This window comes from Gossypium hirsutum, chromosome D10 (genome assembly GCF_007990345.1).
Source record: "Gossypium hirsutum isolate 1008001.06 chromosome D10, Gossypium_hirsutum_v2.1, whole genome shotgun sequence".
Classification (NCBI taxonomy): domain Eukaryota; kingdom Viridiplantae; phylum Streptophyta; class Magnoliopsida; order Malvales; family Malvaceae; genus Gossypium; species Gossypium hirsutum.
In genome coordinates this window covers 22,519,180-22,539,535 of record NC_053446.1, presented here as the reverse complement: position 1 = coordinate 22,539,535, position 20,356 = coordinate 22,519,180, and the positions used below count along the sequence as shown (strand labels likewise).

General features: G+C 31.4%; 1 long non-coding RNA gene across 8 annotated transcripts; it reads right to left on the bottom strand.

Moving 5' to 3' along the window:
- Positions 1 to 5,074: 5,074 nt before the first annotated feature.
- On the bottom strand, positions 5,075 to 20,012 carry LOC107914652 (uncharacterized). 8 transcript variants are annotated; one of them, XR_005919250.1, is made up of 7 exons: positions 19,744 to 20,005; positions 19,260 to 19,308; positions 17,871 to 17,924; positions 16,223 to 16,287; positions 7,047 to 9,427; positions 5,936 to 6,303; positions 5,075 to 5,858 (listed from the first exon to the last, which is right to left on the bottom strand). It is a non-coding gene; the product is annotated as an uncharacterized lncRNA (long non-coding RNA). The 8 variants fall into 8 exon arrangements; XR_005919248.1 differs by lacking the exon at positions 19,260 to 19,308 and having other exon boundaries at positions 19,754 to 20,012; XR_005919251.1 differs by lacking the exon at positions 16,223 to 16,287 and having other exon boundaries at positions 19,754 to 20,005.
- Between the last annotated feature and the right edge of the window lie 344 nt (positions 20,013 to 20,356).

The following is a 20,356-nucleotide window of genomic DNA, read 5'->3' as shown; positions in this document are numbered from 1 at the left end:
AACATGCGAAGAAATCAGTAGGGAGAAGGGAATTTGAAGGTAAACATTGAGCCTAACCCTCTTATTCAGGTTAAATGAATCTCTTACGCCTCCTTTGTGTTCTTCTCTCTCAAGGGACCCATAAGATCCCGAACATATCGTGTTTACAGGAAGGGAAAATTCTTATGAATATTACACAATCATTCCTGCAAGGTCAAAGGACAGCAATATTTGTTTAAAACACCAAAACAAGTATGTTTGCCTATGCATTTGTCCATATTTTCTAGCTCGTTCCAAATTTTATGCCATTCATGTTATGACGATGGGTGAGCTTTTGATCAGTTCTATCTTAAAAACACTGACTGAACTTAGATTTGGAGGTTTCATTTCGGCCTTAATATAAATTTAAAAAATAATGTTTTTTTTAATTATAATCTGTAATTATATCAATGTAGTTATTAAAATTAATAATTATAAGTAATTAATTTGTTTCTTCCATGATTTATACCATTTAGACTCAAACGTAGATACCGAGAAGGCATCATTTATCTGTTTTCTTATTGCAGCCGACATTGTTTTTTTTTTTTCTTTTCTTTAAGAAAATTTTGTATGGGCAGCATTTTTTAATTTTAAAATAACCCCACAAATCTCGAGTAGTTCAGATTATATGATTTTTCTGTTTAGCTGAAATTGACTTCAGCAGTACTATTTTTGTGAGTCCAAAACTCAAATCTATAATACATAATTTTTTTTCTTTTAAAATAAAACTTGTGATATATAACTTGTAATTCGATTAAAAATATTATATGTTAATAATAATAATAATATTTTTGGTCAGAAAGTACAACATGTATCTTATAAGTCATACATCTCAACCATTAAAATTTGAATTTATTTTCTATATATAATTCAGATTCAAAAATTGAGAAAACATAAATAAAAATTGTGAAATGAAAAGGAATAATTTCCCTCTGTTATGGCTAAAATTGGATGAAAATTAAGTAATAAGAAACTTTGGAAAAGAAGACTTGTCAACCAATTAAAATGATACGTAATGATTAATCATAACTCAAATAGATTAGTTCAGTTGAAAAAGAAAAGATAATATCCAATTTTATTCAATCATTTTAATAAGATAATATTATCAATTAATAAATTTATTTTTGAGCATTTTAATTTAAAACCAAGCGTTTAAAGCCATAGTTTATTTTTTATTTTTTTCCATAAACCCAACTTTTAATCCAAAATATACTACTTAGCATATGCCAAGCATTAATGTGGTAAAATTCAAGATCAAAATAATAATAATAATAATAATAATAACTAATTATTATAGAGCTTGGATTGACAAATGTAGTTATAGGTAGTGGGTGGTATTTGGAGAGCAAAATATTAACTAAAAAGATAGATATATGAACAGCCAAGTGACATATTACCATTGCCAATTGATACTTCAACTTGTGAACTTCCCCATTATATATTTTATAAAGACTAGAAAATTGTTGATACTATATTATCAACTATTTAATATAAAGCTGCTATATTTTGAATCTTCACCACTAAAACAATTGTTTGTTAAATTGGTATGTCCCCTCAAATTGAATTTTTTTTAAACATTTTAATATATATTGTTATACTCATAACTAAATTTTAAGTGTTAATCTAAATTTAAAATATATAATTTCTCCTCTTAGTTCAATCTTTTTCGGACCTTGATTCTTCAACCATCAAATCACAAGTTTTAGAGTTCAATAAAAGATCGTATTTATGTTTTTTTTTATATAAATAGTAATCTCCTTATTAAAGTTTATGATTTTCAATATTAAAAATTTTATACAATTAGTTTCATCATTAAATAAGTAATTAATGTTGATTGGTTTTGAGCTCTCTTTTTTTCATCTAATCTTTTTTTTTTTTGTTCTTATCCGTTATTATTTTAGTTGACTTGAGAATATCTAGATATCAATTATGTCATTTTCGGGTTCAATAATTTTCTATTTGTTTTTCAGGAAAATTTAAGTCCTGCCTTATAGGGGGAATTCAGAACAATTTTTTAAGGGTCGAATGAAATTTTAATTTCTTTTTTATAGTTTATATCTTTATAATTTTAGGAGAGGACTAAAGTGTAATTTTACTTTTATTAATTTAAAATTTTAAAAAAATTTAAAGGACTTAAATAGTAATTTTCCGCGGGACATGGGACCCAGATTCGCCTCTGTTACGGTGCTTAGGTTAAAAGGAGGGCAAAGCGATTGCTTGGATTCATCTTTGTTTCCAAACTCTCACATATTTCTTTACTACTCACTACACTGTTCACGAACCAGCGGTGGTCCGGAATTTTTTTATTTCCTAATTTAAGTTGGGTTTGAAATTCAGAATTATTGATGATTATATTTAAATAAAAATTTATTGCAAATTAATAATTCCAACCAAACAAACTACTTTGAATGACGCATTTTATATCCAAATCCAACCTGAGGAAAAAAAATCATGACATTATTTTGCAGTTGTTTTTATCAAAAGTCATATGTAATAGTATTTATCTCATTTGGTTATTAATATAATAATATGGGGAAAATTTTATTTGTTACATGTATTTTACAATATTTTGGCCTAAAATAAAGAATATTTAATACAAATTTAAACTTGAAATTAGTAACATAGTGATAACTATTGTAAACAAAAATAAAACTTTTTTAAAATCAGCTAAAATTTTTCTTTTTTTCCTTTTGCTAAAAATAAGAAAAGTACAAATTTGAAAAAAAGAATTGAATCAACATAAATGGAGGATTGAGTAGTTAAACCCTCTAATTGTAGTGTTTGGTAAATAGAGGTTTATAATAGCTTATAGAGCTAAAACCTCCAATACAAAAAATGTTAGGATGAATAACTTTTTTCACAGTTGATTAGGAATGAGATATATAGAATGGCATATCTGACCATATTTGCTCAAAAATTGCTCTATTTGCCACGTGCTCTCAAACCTAACAAGGGTGCCAAAAGATAAGTAGCCTCTATTCTTCAATTTTTACTTTCACCTCCAAAGTTCAAAGTAAATCTCAACAATATTATCTAATTAATTTCCATAATGGATGTTTCAATTCTTGATAATAGTGTTTTATTTCAATAATTTCAACCAATAAAGACTAAAATATTATAAACAAATAAATATTTAACAATAAAATGTGTCATGCTATTATATCAATTTTCAGCTATCAACTAAGTTTTACCAAATATCTTTAAATAAACATTTAATAGAATCATTTGGTCAAACTAACCACTACAATCAACAATCAACAATCAACTAATTCCCAAACAGGACCATAATTTAATTTAGAATTATTAATTCACATTTAAAACTAATTATAGTATACGTAATAATTACAAATTATAAACATAAAAATATTATTATAAAGTTATTAATGATAAGTTTTAGTTTAAATATTTCACATTATAAAGATATCTAAATATTAGTGATAAGTTTTAGTTTAGATTTATTACTCCTAATTAAATAATAGTAATTACAAATTGTATTCACTTTTAAATATTATTATAAGCTTAACCTAAAGTAGCAACACATTTTAATATAATTATAAATTTAATTTCATACTATTAATTGGCATTTAAAAAGTGATACTTACAAGTTGTATTTATAATTTAATTAATTTTTAATTTGAATAGAATTATAAGTATAAAATAGAAATAAGTTATCTATTAATTATCACTTAATTAATATTAGAGTTATATATTAATTAAATTTTAAGTTTAGCTCTATAAATAGGATTAGTAGTTAGATAATAATATAAATGGATAAATCTCAAAATTATACATGAGCTTTGGTTTAACGTACAATTGTATACATAAACTTTAATTTAGCACAATTATACACGTGAAACTCTAATTTTGATTTAATCATGCACGTTTAAAGAAATAAATATATCAATTTATTTTTATATTGGATAAATATATATTTTTTATGTATGCAATATATAAACATAAAATGATACTGTATCAATAATTTTGTTAATAATTTACAAGAATTGGATCAAATCAAAATTTCATGTATAAAATTGCACAAAAGCAAAGTTCATGTATACGATTTTACATTACACCATAGTTCATGTATAGTTTTGGTATTTATCCCTAATATCAAATAATATTCAAACAACAATGGAATGAAGAGACAGGGAAGATTATTTTAATTGATAATGAGATAATACCTATTTTTATTATTTCAATTTAATACCATAGTTCATTCTATGTTTTATTTAAATTATCTCAGAGCACTAAAACTTAAGCAGTGATATTTAATAATGTTGTGACGAAATTCAAAGATAATTTTGCATTGATGTTAGCAACTAGTTGTATATTTTATTAAGGTTAGTAAGAGATTTGATTTTGTTGCAAAATCGAATCCCCTTTTCGAAAGCATTGCTTTTATTTATTCAATGATTTTATATATTGTGTGATGAATTATTATTATTAAAAAATATATAGTACATTTTGTAGATTTGTATGTGCACAGTAAGTTTTAACACCACGTTTGGTTAGTGTGAATAGAATAGGGCTGTAATTAGTAATTCAATTGTTTGGTTCAGTAAAATGGAATAGAGTTGTAATAGTATTATTGTGTATGGTTGAATGGAATAGATGTTGTAATAGCATAAGGAAAAAGACTTAGATGACCAAAGTACCCTTAGCAATTTTTTTAGGTAAATGATTATTGTTATTGTTATTAAATTTTAATAAGATTATTATTAAATATATTTTAATAAAAATAAAAATATATAATTTAATCATATTTTAACATAATAATTATTAAATACAATTTAATAAAATAATATATGAATTAATAACATTCTTAACATAATTATTATTAAAATATGAATTAATAAAAGTCATAATATATAATATTATAAAAATAGTATATAACCTACTTTATTATTTTTAAACTGTAATACATATTTAATGTGCTAAAATATCATTAGTGAAACAAATAGTTTAATTATCTTCTAAACTAAAAAAAAGAAAGAAAGATTAGAAGCAATAAATAGCTTGAGAATTATATTTTACATCCAAACATAATGTTCATACATTAACAAAAAGTTATATGATGTCATTAGCTTATATGTCATAATCTATATGTTAAATTTTACAACATCAAAAAGTTACAACAGTCTATGGCATTCTATCATGTCATTATACTATCTAAATATTACATATACAAAAAGTTACCAAAACATCACCAACACAATCATGATTTTTAATGGTCAAAAAGAAATATTTTCACCCATTCCAATCGCATAGAAGAAGGTAAACTAAAAAAAAAGAGTATTTGCGTTGGATGGTCTGGAATTTTGCTCAACGCGCAATAGTGTTCATCCTCAGTTAATCCTTCTACTTCACATAAGGCTGGATATAATTTTAGAGCACTTTCTTAAATGACCATTTCAGACTTTTGTTGAATTAGCACTTCGGAGACAATACTTCTACTTATTTCAAGGCCAACAGTCCTTATGTTTTCCTTCAATAACGTGGTAGCATTAATAAATGAAGTAGAATAAATTTGTTCACTTGCATCAGAAATCTTTTTTTCTTTTCTTTTTTAAAAATGTGGAATCATCTTGGTTTCTAGATGGTTGTGGTTGTGTAGCTGAAAGATCCATCTCATCCAAAGAAACATCAGCTTCGCATCCATGGAAATTGTTTCTTTCTTCATGACTATTTGCAATAGCTACATCCTCAACATCTATTTCTTCAATAATATCAGCGACTGTTTGAGCATCTTTCCCAATGGCTCAATCTTTTGCGTAGATGGCAATTAGTTGGCCATAATAAGGGAAATTGCGATGTCTGAATTGACTGGCTTCTTTATGACTCTATAAAAAAAGGAGGAATCCATATTAGATATAAGTTTGGTCAAAACAAGATAATAAAGATAGGAAATAAATCTTACACCTATATATGAGTTCCACACAACATCTTCAGCAACAACAAACTGCCTATGCTCGTCCCAACCAAAGCAGCTATTGTCTTTTCCACTGAGCATGTCATAAACGATTGCTCAATCCCTTTTCAATGTCCTAATCCTCGATTCAAGATTAGGTTCAGCCTTCAACATAGCATGGAGTAAATTTTTTTCTAACATTCTTTCCATCTTATTTAAATAATCGGCCTTAAATCCCCTATCTGCGTTAAAAGTTCCAACATTGTACAAGTTGACCATATAGGCAACCAATGCAGCATCTTCTTCTGGAACTCATTTCTTTTTGGTTCCTCAAGAATTTTGAGAAGAATCACATGATCGTGAAAAGCCTAACATAACTATCTTAAGGAAAAAACACAAATTAAAATTAGGTTCGATATTATGAATCAAAAGGTCGACACTTTATAAAATTATAACACATGACGAATCAAAAGAAAATAAATTAAATTTGTAATTCAACAAGTCTAGTACAATACATAAAGACAATTTAAACACCACCAAAGTTTCATAAACTAGATACATGATATAACATAAACAAATTAACCTTCTACTATTTTTACCCTAAACCTAACTAATGTCTAGATGTCTGCCATTCATAGAACATTTGATTGGCTAGTTCCATCCTCCAAGTATTCCATGCATCTGATGGATGAATATTTACGATATTCGATTCATCGCCATCTATCACATTACTAGATAATCATTCTCCCAACTTCGCTTTAATAGGATCAAGACTCATAGGTTCGAATAAAATTATGGAGCAAACAACATGTAATAATGATTATATTGTGCACCCTCATAAGATAGAATGATAGACATCTAAGTATTCCCCATCTAAGTTCTAATAACCCAAAGCATCTTTTAATAACATTACGTGCTGAAGCATATTTCATTTTCAAAAATTTTCCTGGAGTACTTAACTGGTAACCCTGACGCCACTTATTCAAATGATATCTTTATCCTCTAAAAGATGCAATAAATCGCTCACAATTTGTGTAACCAGCATCAACTAAATAATAACAACTTATAAAAAAGGGGAAAAAACTATTTATCATGATTAATTTTCCCAAAAAAGTATTACCTTAAAAATTAATTCAAAATCCTCCAATTCTGCACTTTACCATGAGAAACTTTTAATCCATGTCTTATACTAATGGCATCTCAAAGAACCTGTCCATCAGCAATAGAACCTTCTCAATTAGGAAGAACATAAAAAAAATACATATCAAGTTTACAAACACCTAACATATTTGTTGCTATGTCATCTTTTCGCGTTCGATATCTAGGTTTATCAACTATTAGAAACTTAATCTTGATGTGGGTTTCATCTAAAGCACCTAAGCAATTCTACATTACATGTATAAAACCTCAGGTTAGGATACTATATTTAAATCTAAATCAACTAAATCATGTACGAGCTATATATGGAACTCACTACAATACCTTGAATCATTTCCACCTTGGGTCTGTAGAATTTGTTGTAATTATGTCTTCCTTTTTAAATAGCACATCTTGTAAGCGTATGACAACATTTAAAAAATTGTGAAATGATCTCCTAACAGTTTCCCAAACCTATTAAAGTGATGATTGATAACTCAGTTTTTAAGGTGATGAGAAATGATATATAAAAACATTGCCACTTACTCAGCAACAAGCATGTTCCTTAACAAATTCAATCCTTCTAAAGTTTGTAACATCTCGCATAGTTTTAAAAAAGCAATTATATTCATCCTAACTTGTTCAATACATGCCTCGTCACTAGCATATACAAGTCTTATCACCTAATCTCATTTTTTATAAAAATCTAAAATATATTATCTAATCCTTGGCCTATAAGTATGTAGGCTATGAAAGACACCCAATGCAACTAAGAACCAACTTGCAACTGTATACATTTGCAACCATACTATCACAGTAAGACCAATTCTTTTACGCCTCTCACTTTGTACTATTAAAGGCAAACAAGCCATTACTACAAGATATTTGTAACACCTCAACCCCGATCTAGACGTTAGGACCAAGTTTAGAAAGCTACATTGAATCGTTTCAGAAAAGTTCATCTTTTAACTATTTAAAGTTTAACTATCAGAAATCATTTAAGTACTTGAACCAATGTATAAATCCAAACTTGAAAACTGAAATCCCAAATAAAACAAACTATAATATAAATTTAATTAAAAAGTAAAATAACTAGATAAGGATGATCGAGCTTCCGCTACGCTAACCTGCCTAAGTCGATAGGTTACCTAAAATTCAATAAAACATGCAAAATGATTTAATAGGCTTAATATGTAACTTGTAAGCAATAAAACAAAACTTCAGTTCCTCATTGTTCGAACAGTTCTGATAATCAGATAAGAAAGTAAAACAAAATATATCAGTTATAGATACATATTACAACAGATACATAATACAAATTTCCTACCCCCATCTGCTACACACCATCCCCGTCCAACCCTACACACCAAAAAGGGTATCGAATATCTATCCATCCCTACACACCATATAATAACCGTATGTCACATTCAAAATGTCGCAGACTAGCTGGCAGAACAAAATGTGAAAGTCGCCAGAATCAGATACATATACGTGGCTGAAGCACCAGTCTTGGTAGATTATTAAACTACCCATAACTTTCTTATTCAATCTTGACCTTAATGCAGATGCAGAGTTACAGATACAAATATGAACATATGGTGTTACAGATTCAGATTATACTCAGTTAATACAAAATACAATTACTCGCTAGTTTACAATTCAATTATTTATATAATAACAGTTTATACAGAAACATATTATCAATTAATGGGTTTATAGCCCAAATCAAATCATGCAGAGCCTATGGTAAGCCTACGTTCGACTGGAACGAGGTTTACGACCCTAACAAGAAATCCAAAATTATGACCCACACGCCCATGTGGATTCACATGGACCACACTGGCCTAGCAAATACCTATGTGGCCCACTTTGTTGCTACACACGGCCTGGCACACAATCATGTGGCTCAAACCAGTGAGTTACACGGTCTAGCACACGGTCAAGCGCACGCTCATATGAATCAAATCACAAAATATCCCTCACACGGCCTAGACACATGCCCGTGTCCTTGGCCTGTGTGATCTTAATACGCAAACAGTGAGTTACACGATCTATCACACGACTATGTGACTTCGACAGCCATGTTTTTCGATGTTCGCAAATCATAGAAAAACGGGTTTTTGTTACACATCTAATGTAGTTTCGATGCCGGAAAAACACAGAGAAATCTAGAACCTAAAAACCACCATCCAGTATCCATCTTAACGAATTAATCTAACTAAAATGCTAACTTAGCAGTCAAATTGAAATATGTCAAAAAATTCGACGTAAAACCCTAAAAAAAGTTTTATTCACTTACCAACGATTGTACAACCACTAATCGAAACTAACTCACTGGAGGAACACTTCTATCAAGATCTTCACCTAAACGGAAGCAATTCAAGCACTTAACAAAAAGTTTGGAATCGCTAACAATGGTATTCAATCTCACAAAGTAAAAATGAAATCAAACTAAATCGAAGAAAAATAACCACGAAACTTACGTAGAAACCTTTCAATTGAAGCAATGAATAATGTCGTACCCTCGATTTATCTCGATAGTAAAGTTACAGAAGCAATTAAACTAAAGAAGAAAAAAATAGAAGAACAAAAAAAAAAGAGAGAGAAGGGAAGAGACTTAAAAAAAGAGAAAAAATATTTAACTAAACTAGAAAAAAGAACTAAAATGTTCTACTATAAAGCATAAAAAAAAACTTCCTTACTGCATGCACATAGACTCAAACATAGAACCAGAAAGTATACTAAAACTTAACCATCGAACTAGCAAGCTCATTCTTAACCTAGATTAATGCAGAATAAAAAAACTTAAGTCAAATATTCAAGGATAAGAGTTGAACCAAAAGGATAGCAAAATTTCTAAAAATAGGACTTGAACCCCTGACCTCAACCACACAACAGAACAATTGCCCACTGAAGCAGATTTATAATTATAGACAAAAACTAACAACAACAGTTCAATATTCAGAGCATTACAACTCTCTTCCCCTAAAAGAAATTTCTGCCTCGAAATTTACCTGACTCAAACAAATGAGGGTATTGCTGATGAATTGAATCCTCAGGTTCCCACGTGGCTTCCTCGGTGCCATGATTCCACGATAGAACCTTAACCAGAGGAATGGTTTTTCTCCTCAAGGCATTTATGTTTCGATCCAGAATCCGAATAAGTTCCTCCTTAAAAGTTAAATCTGATCTCACCTCAATTTCCTCAACATGGACGATATGGGAGGGGTCAGACCGATACCATCTCAACATAGAGGCGTGGAACACATCATGAATTTGATCCAATTTAGGAGGTAGCTCTAGCTGATAAGCAACAGGTCCAATGCGTTTCAGAATATGATAAGACCCAATGAACCTCATATTTAACTTGCCTTTATGTCTGAATCGGAGAACCTTTTTCACGGAGAAACTTTCAGAAATACATGCTCACCCACAGAAAACAAGATATCTCGCCTTTTTAAATTCGCATACAATTTATATTGATCGGAAGTTGCCTTGAGGCGGTCTCGAATAAATCTAATTGTATTATCAGTCTCAGATACTAGTTTGAGACCTAGAACCTAATATTCACCTAACTCAGTCCAACACAGAAGAGTATGACACTTACGACCATACAAAGCCTCGTAAGGTACCATTTGAATACTAGATTTAAAACTGTTATTATACGTAAATTCAGCAAATGGAAGATAATCCTCCCGACTACCCTGGAAGTCAATTACACAACTCCGTGGCATATCTTCCAAAATCTGAATGACTCGCTCAAACTGTCCATTAGTCTGAAGATGATAAATAGTACTAAAATCTAATCGGATGCCTAAGGTCTTGTGAAGCTTCTTCCAGAATCAAGAAGTAAAACGTAGGTCTCTGTCAGAGATGATCCAAACCGTACTCAGTATAACCTTACGATCTCAGAGACATACAACTTAGCCAATCTCTGAAGTGAATAATTAATCCTAATTGTAAGGAAAGGTGTAGGCTTAGTCAATCGATCGACGATAACCCAAATTGAATCCTTCTTAGTGGATGTCAAGGGCAACCTACTAATGAAGCCCATAATCACACGCTCCTACTTCCAAAGAGGAATCTTAACTGGTTGTAACAAGCTTGAAGGTAGCTGGTGCTCCACTTTCACCTTTTGACATGCCAAACAGTGAGAAACAAAGCAATTGCCTCTATTTCAAATTGGACCACTAGTATAACTCTCAAAGATTCATATACATCTTATCCTCATCTGGATGCATAGTATAAGGGCTACCATGCGTTTTCCACAGAACCGACTGCTTCAACTTAACATCGTTAGGCATACAGATTCGACACCTGAAACACAGAATCTCATTTCTATTTAATCCAAAATCAGAAGTCTCACAATCCTCAACCTGATGAAAACAAGAAACAAGATGCTCATAATTCATTTGTTTAGCTCGAATCTGATCAACCTAGGTCAGTTTAACCTGTAACTCAATTAGAAGACTACCGTTTTCAAACAAACTTAGATGAGTAAACATCCCTCTCAGATCAGTCATCGCTCTATGACTAAGAGCATCAGCCACAATGGTGGCTTTATCGAGATGATACCCTATCATATAGTCATAGTCCTTAAGTAATTTAACCTATTTATGTTGCATAAGATTTAAATCCTTCTAAGTTAGTAGATACTTGAGGCTCATGTGATCGGTATAGTACCTCTAAATTTTTGGAGTAAAAATGACTACAACCAACTCAAGGTTCTGAATGGTTCATCAGATTCATAAATGTCAAGATGCGTACCAGAAGAGGAGCCTGAGTTAAAATGGAATTTAGCTTTTTAAAACTTGCTTGTTGTTCATTAGACCATACGAAACGTGCATTTTTACACAACAACTGAGTTAGGGGAGCTGCGATAAGCGAAAACCCATCAACAAACCTCAAGTAGTAGCCTACCAAACTAAGGAAACTCTGAAACTAAGACACATTCTTCGACTGTTTCCACTTGATCACAGGTTCAAATTTCTTAGGATCTACTTGAATCCCTTCACTTGAAATGAAATGCCCTAGAAAGGTAACCACTTCCAACCAAAACTCACACTTGATAAACTTAGCATAAAGTTGTTTCTTACGGAATATCTGCAAAACTATTCGAAAATGATCTTCATGCTCACCCTCAGTCCTGGAATAAATCAAAATATTGCCAATGAAGACTACGACAAATTGATCCAAATACGACTAAAATACATGGTTCATCATATTCATAAATGTAATCAGGGTATTCGTCAAACCGAAGGGCAAGACTAGAAACTCGTAATGCCTATAACGAGTTCTGAAAGCGATCTTATACACATCAGTCTCTTTAACCTTGAACTGATGATACCTGGAGCGAAGATCAATTTTGGAGAAAATAGATCCCACGAAACTAATCGAACAAATCATTGATCTTTGAAAGTGAATACTCGTTCTTTACTGTTAACTTATTCAAACTACATAATCCATACACATCCTCATTGTGCCGTCCTTTTTCTTGACAAATAGGATCAGTGCTCCCACGGAGACACACTCGGTTGAAAGAACCCTTGATTGAGAAGTTCTTGAAGTTGAGTTTTTAGCTTCATAAGCTCCTTTGGTGCCATGCGATAAAGAGTAATGGACACAGGAGCAGTACCTGGTAACAATTCAATATTAAACTCGACCTCCCTGTCCAGAGGTATCCCCGTTAAATCCCCAGGGAACACATTTGAAAAGTTTCTTACAGTACGAATGTCTTTAACAGAGAGCTTTGTAGAACCAAAATAAGACACAAGGGCCAGGTATGCCTCACAAGCTTTCTGAACTAACTTTTCAGCTACAATAGTAGAGATTACATTAGGGAGGTAATCTCGATGCTCACTGATCATAACGATTTCGATATTCTCATAAAATATTAAAGTAACCCTCCTTGAGGTGCAACCTAAATTGACTCGATGTTTCACGAGCCAATTCATTCTTAGAATCAGGTTAAACTCTCTAAACAACAACTGCATTAGGTTAGCAGGAAGCACAACACCTGCAATTTCTACCGGAACACGTCTATACAGTTTCTCAACTCAGACCAACTGACCCATAAGACTAATTACAGAAATCTCTCTTAGCAGATATACCCAAATTCACATAAATAGTACTAGTTACATATGAGTGAGTAAAACCAATATCTATCAGAACAAAATACGGAATATAATAGATAAAGAACGTACCCACTATAACATCGGCATTGTCTCTCTTCTTAAGGTGCCTCATTGCATACATCAGAGTAGATTGATGTGCCTCAACCTGACCCGTACCTCTGCCCGGTACTCTCTAACCTTGGCCAGAACCATTACCACCCCTGACCGTACCATGGCCCCTAGGTTGCTAGCAAGCTGCTCTTAATGATTGAACAAAACCTGAAATCAAAGTCTATATAGAAGCTTGCACCTAGTTAGATCACAAGGGATAGTCTCGAATACGGTGCTCCATCGATCTGCACAAAAGACAAGCCCCTAACTTTCTCCAACACTCGTCTAGATAGCGTCTCCCACAATCATTGCAAGTCTGAATCTCAGTCACTATAGTTGGTGCCTCAGTCCTCGAAGGCCCAACCAATCAGCTCGTTTCTTAGGGTGCTGAATAGAACTAGAAGGACTCGGGTCCCTCCGAAACCTACTCTAACCTTTCTCTCGGTCTCTCCTCTCACGCTCAGTGTACTTAACCTCCTCAAAAATATTTACCTTGTCCACCAAGATGACAAAAGCTCGCTCCCTCTAAGGAGTTATTAGGACTCTCAAATCATACCTCAATCCTTCCTCGAATCGAACACTCTTATCATAATCAATAGAAATCAGTGCTCAAGAATACATGCTCAATCTTAGAAACTCAACCTCGTACTCAGCCACAGACCTATCACCTTGAACTAAGCTTATAAACTCACGTCTACGAGCCTCTACAAAACTCGCCCCATATACTTACTTTGGAAAGCGTTCTTTAAGAAATCCCAAGTAATCTGTTCAAGCTAGGCACCCTGCTCAATAGTCAACCACTACCAGTAGGCCTCATCTCGGAGCAGAGACACTACACCCTTAGTTTTTGTGTAAGAGTACAGTCAATATAATTCATGATGCGCTTGATGGCCTATAGCCAATCCCAGCCACTGTTGGGGCGACTCTAGTGACGTCCCTAAAAACCTCAGCATCGTTTGATCAGAATTATTCAGTAACTGACCTACGGCCTCCATATCTAGAATGGGTCTCAACGACCCTTTCTAACTTTTGTAGCATAGCTTGGGACAGTACGTCATCCCCAGTTGTTGAAGTTTGAGACTTAGTCTCAACAGTAGAAGTACCAACGATCTCGCTGGTCTCCAGATTGAGCATATTGCCCATAGAGGATGACTTTATTTGAGCTCTTCCTTGGTGTCAACGACGCCCATACGAACCACGTCCATGACTATAGTATGAACTCATTATATCTACTTATCTACAATGCTAGAAGTTCACATATCAGTTTAAAGTACTCATCAGATATCTTATTTCACACTTCATATCACAGTCTCTAAATAAAACCATAAGTTCAGTCATTACTATAGTTTTCTAGCTAAATAATATAACTAAAGCATAAGTACTTATAGGTTCAGCGCCGAAGACTCAGTCTTTTATAAGATCAGTTTTTAGAATTACTCGAATAATTTTTTTCTTCAAAACACATTGTAACAAAAATAGGAGTCCAGAAACATAGCCCAAGTTTTGAAACCTGACTCTGATACCACTAAATGTAACACCCTAACCCTGGTCTGGACATTAGGACCAAGTCTAGAAAGCTATATCGAATTATTTCAGAAAAGTCTATCTTTTAACTTTTTAAAGTTTAACTGTCAAAAATTGTTTAGGTACTTGAACCAACGTATAAATCCAAACTTGAAAATTGAAATCCCATATAAAACAAACTATAATATAAGTTTAATTAAAATAGTAAAATAACTAGATAATGACGACCGAGTTTTTGCCACACCGACCCGCCTAAGTCGATTTGTTACCTAAAATTCAGTCAAACATGCAAAATGAGTTAATAGACTCAATGTGTTACTTGTAAACAATAAAACAGAACTTCAGTTCCTCATTGTTCGAATAGTTTTCAAATTTAGATAAGGAAACAAAACATAATATATTAGTTATAGATACATAATACAAATTTCCTACCCCCATCTGCTACACACCATTTCTGTCCAAGCCTACACATCAAAAAGGATATAGTACCCATCTATCCCTACACACCACATAATAACCATATGTCACATTCAAAATATCGCAGACTAACTGCCAGAACAGAATGCGAAAGTCTCCAGAATTAGATACATATTTGTGACTTAACCATTAGTCTTGGCAGATTATTAAACTGCCTACAACTTCCTTCTTATTCAATCTTGACCCCAATGCAGATATAGATATTGGCATATGGTGTTATAGATTTAAATTATACTCAGTTAATACTGAATACAATTACTCGCTAGTTTACAATTCGATTATATATATAATAAAAGTTTATACAGAAACAAATTATCAGTCAACGGGTTTTATAGCCCAAATTGGATCATATAGACCCTGCGATAGGCCTACGTTCAACTGGAACGACGTTTATAGCCCTAACGAGAAATCTAAAATTATGACCCACACACTCATGTGGTCTACACAGCCTAGCACACACCCCTGTGGTCCACATCGTTGCCACACACAGTCTGTCACACGACCGTGTGGCTCAAAACAGTGTGTTAGACGGTCTAGCACACAGTCAAGCACACGTCCATATGACTCAAATAACAAAATATCCCTCACATGGCCTAAACACACGCCCATGCCCCTGTCCCTTGTGACCCTAATACACAAACAATGAGTTACACAGTCTGTCACACAGCTTGACACACGGTCGTGTGACCCACACAACCGTGTGACATCGACAGCCATGTTTTCTGACGTTTGCGACTCGCAGAAAAATGGGTTTTCGTTTCACACCTAATGTAATTACGGTGATGAAATAACACAGAGAAATCCAGAACCTAAAAACCACCATCCAATATCCATATTAACGGATTAATCTAACTAAAATGCTAACTTAGTAGTTGAATTGAACTACGTTGAAAACTCTAATACAAAACCCTGAAACAAAGTTTTATTCACTTACCAACGATAGTACAACCACTAATCGGAACTAACTCATTAGAGGAACACTCCTCTCAAGATCTTCACCTAAACAGAAGCAATTCAAATAATTAACAAAGAGTTTGGAACTGTTAATAGTGGCACATCTCACAAAGTAAAAACGAAATCAAACAAAACCAAAGAAAAACAACCACGAAACTGACGTAGAAACCTTTCAATTGAAGCAATGAATAACACTGTACCCTCAATTTAACCCGATAGCAAAGTTACAGAAGCAATCAAACGAAAGAAGGAAAAAAAATAGAAGAACAGTAAAAAAAAAGAAGAAAGGGAAAGAATGGAAGAAACTTAAAAAAAATAAAAAATAAAAACTATTTTACTAAACTAGAAAAAAAAAACTAAAATGTTTTACCAGATAGCATAAAAAAACTTCCTTACTGCATGCACAGAGACTCAAACATAGGACCAAAAAGTATACTAAAACTTAACTATCGAACCAGCAAGCTCATTCTTGACCCAAATGAACGCAGAAATAAACTTAATTCAAACATTCAAGTATAAGAGTTGAACCAAAAGGGTAACAAAATTTTTATAAGTGGGATTTGAACCCCTAACCTCAACCATACAACAGACCACTTAACTATTGAAGCAGATTCGTAATTATAGACAGAAACTAACAACAATAATTCAAAATTCGGGGAGTTACAATATTAAAGTGTTACATATCTTCAAATCATAGTAAAAGTGTCATATTTCTTCAATACTAATCTCAATAACAATAAAACAAAATTAAAGAATTTAATTGCAAAAGAACTTATAGTGATTCAATGAATGCAATATATATATAGATAAAAAAATGTAATATGAGATAAAAATAGAATATAAAAAATTAATACTTTTACAAATTTGGTTATTGTAATAAAATATCAATATAAAGGGTATTTGTTATAGAAAAAAGATTGTGCAATCAAACTAAAATTAATAAAAATATGATTATTATTATTATAAAATTCTTAACTAAATTGATGTTAGAGATTAATAAAACATTAATTCAATTGAAAAGTATTAAAATACCACATTCATTAGTAAAAGAAAAAGATTAATTGTGTAATTTATGTTTTTTATATAAAATTTTTATAAAAACCCTTTTCTTAGAAAGCTACCATACAATTTTAAAATTGTGTATATAAGTTTTAGCAAGTATGTAGTAATAATTGTTTTACATTTTCACTGTCAAAATTAACTCTTTCTCTACTTAATTGTAAAATTATTAAAATTTTAAATATTTACGGAAAATAATAATATTATTTCTAATTTGATTGTAAATTTATCAAAAAATATTATTTTACAAGATAATAAATATTTTTATAAAATAATAAATATTATAAGTAACATGGATTTGTAAACAACATGACATCCATGTATATGTATTGATGGAAAAGAAAATGGTTAAAAAATTGAAAAAAAATGCATCTTTTAACACTGAAAAAAGATTAACCATAATATCTATCCAGCCAAAAATAAAAATGGTGAACACAGGGTTTAAGTTATCTGAATACAAATAAGATACAAAACTAATGCTTGTGAGAAAAAGAATAGCATATAAAAAAGGCAATTGGCCGATTCTTTCTAGACACAAATGAAATATAACTCCAAGGATTCAGTCTTACCGCAATGAAAAAGGTTTTGCCTCCCAGTTCTGAGAAAAATATCAGTAAGAATGCCTAAAATAAACGAAAATGCTTCAGTTACGATAGTTCAAGATGTGCAGTCAAGTGTGCAAAAACCAAAGGAGTGGCAAGGCCACAAAAATCACAATAGTCATATACCCAGATGGAAAATATCAATTCTCTAAACATTATACTCTAGAGAATAATGAAGTTTATTAAGTTCTAATTAGTTAATAGAAGAGTTTAACAAAGCTGAATTACTATGCATAGGTCTTGATATAAATAATAAAAGCAACAAATATAAAAGTTATAGGGAGATTTTCCTAACTGAAGCAAAACCTGTGCTAATATCAAATAGTAATTTATGCAAAATTCTTCGATATAGTGAAGGCGTAAATAAATGAAGAAAAACACTTACCATATATAAAATAAATTATAATTACTAACAAATTCAAGCTCACAAAACATAAAACATGTATCACCTAAAAATGCTCATGTTCTCTTAATTCAAATAATTTAATAATTTATAATCAAATTAATTTTCATGAGAAATTCAAGTGGCATACTCATTACCATGAAAACACCCAAAACCAAAGCATGCATATTCATTTATAGAGCAATAGTTAATATAAGTAAGGTAAGATAACAAGTCTAGACTTGACAGAGGAATTCTTCAGGCTGTATAAGCTCTCATTAGTCATTAGCACTATTATAAAGGAAGGGGAAAATGTAACCATATAGTTAACTAATCATAAAGGAAAAGAAATAAGCAACACAAAAATGTGATGGTTATATTTGATCAGTAATTTGTCCTATTCAATTTCATAACATAATGGGCAATAAAATCCCCAAAATTGTGCTGAACATCATTTCTAAGCAACTCTTAATGCGGTCTATGAGATCAACAACCAAATTTACATAGATATTTTTACCTACAAATTTTGTATTGAGAAATCACAAACATTCAGTGGAATAACCAATCTAGATAATTTTTGTCAAAATCAATGTTTATTATGTTTTTATAAGTCTTACCCTATTTGTAGTTATATTGGATTTTGATTAAATTCAAAGTGAGAGACAAAATCATTTCAATAATAAAAATCAAACCCGATAACTTATCACTCAATCAAAAACAAATCTCGATTAAACTCTTTTAAGTTGTTTACTCTTTTTATCATCATTTCCAGTTTGAAACAATACCATTACATTACTAGGGGTTTTCTAGTGTTTTCCATTACCTACGCAACAGGGGATGTGTCCTATTTTCCTCCACAAACACTACTCCAACTCTTTCACAATTGAAAGAGCATCAAAAACCAACTCAACCAAACCCTTTTTACCTAAAATTGCAGACCACAAGAATGTAACACATCTTAATGATAAACTTACAAAAAATACAGAGCAAAATTATATCTTCAAAGCACACAATCAAGCTTACCTGCAAAATAAAAGCAAACCTGGAATCAAATTAAATGCAACACGTCCCCCCCCCCAAAAAAAATCAAACCATAACAAATCAATGGAAACCCATACAAATTAAATTAAGCTAAAAAAATCACAAGATTGGACTTCGAGAAACAAACAAAAGAAAATGGCAGACATAGAGATAGAGAAATAGCATCCCAGATTGATTTTACACAATTGCCTCACGAAAGATGAATGCTAGGTTAGAACCCAAATTTTCAATCCCAATAATCATTATTTTCATCGTCAAATTACGAATGAATAAATAAAATATAACTCTATAAGAAGTAAAAAGAAAAAGAGAGATTTTGTTGAGGCAAAAACAAATTTCAAGGTGGAGCTTAAGAAAAGGGAAGCAAAAGAAACAAAAGTAAAACATAGATTATGCTTGTTCAAGTCAGTTTCATACTTCTAAATACCTAAATTAAACCATCACTTATCGTAAATAAGAAGGTTCAACTAGAAGGAAGATGAAGATGGCGAATGAATGCTTGATTTATCATCGATTAAGAAGCTAATTTCTAGGGTTCACTTTGGGGCGAAAGTTATGAAGAATGAAATGGTCTGAAGTGAAGAGTGAAACGATGTAGTTGAGACTTGAGAGGCCAAGATGTGGTCCAAAAAGGAAAAAATGTAAACATGAGTGTTATTGAATAGCCAATTCAGACTCCAAGCCCCTAAATTATTATTACAAGCTATACTATAATAGAGGTTGATTCCCCTGTAATAGGCTAATACGACAAACTAAACAATTGTTTATGGTGGGTCCATTGAATAGAGCTGGAATGCATGGGCTATTACATCCAACCAAACATACCTTAAGGATCACAAACGTATACATAGTAATGAAAATATTTATTAACTTATATTTAAATATTCATTTGGTTTTAAAAGATAAATAGCTTTAATGTTAGTTATTTATTTTATAAGTTTACTATCATTAAATTAAAAAAAATTCTATAAATATTTAATGTGATTCACTTACCTCTATACTTTTTTAACTATATATAGTGAGTTCTTCA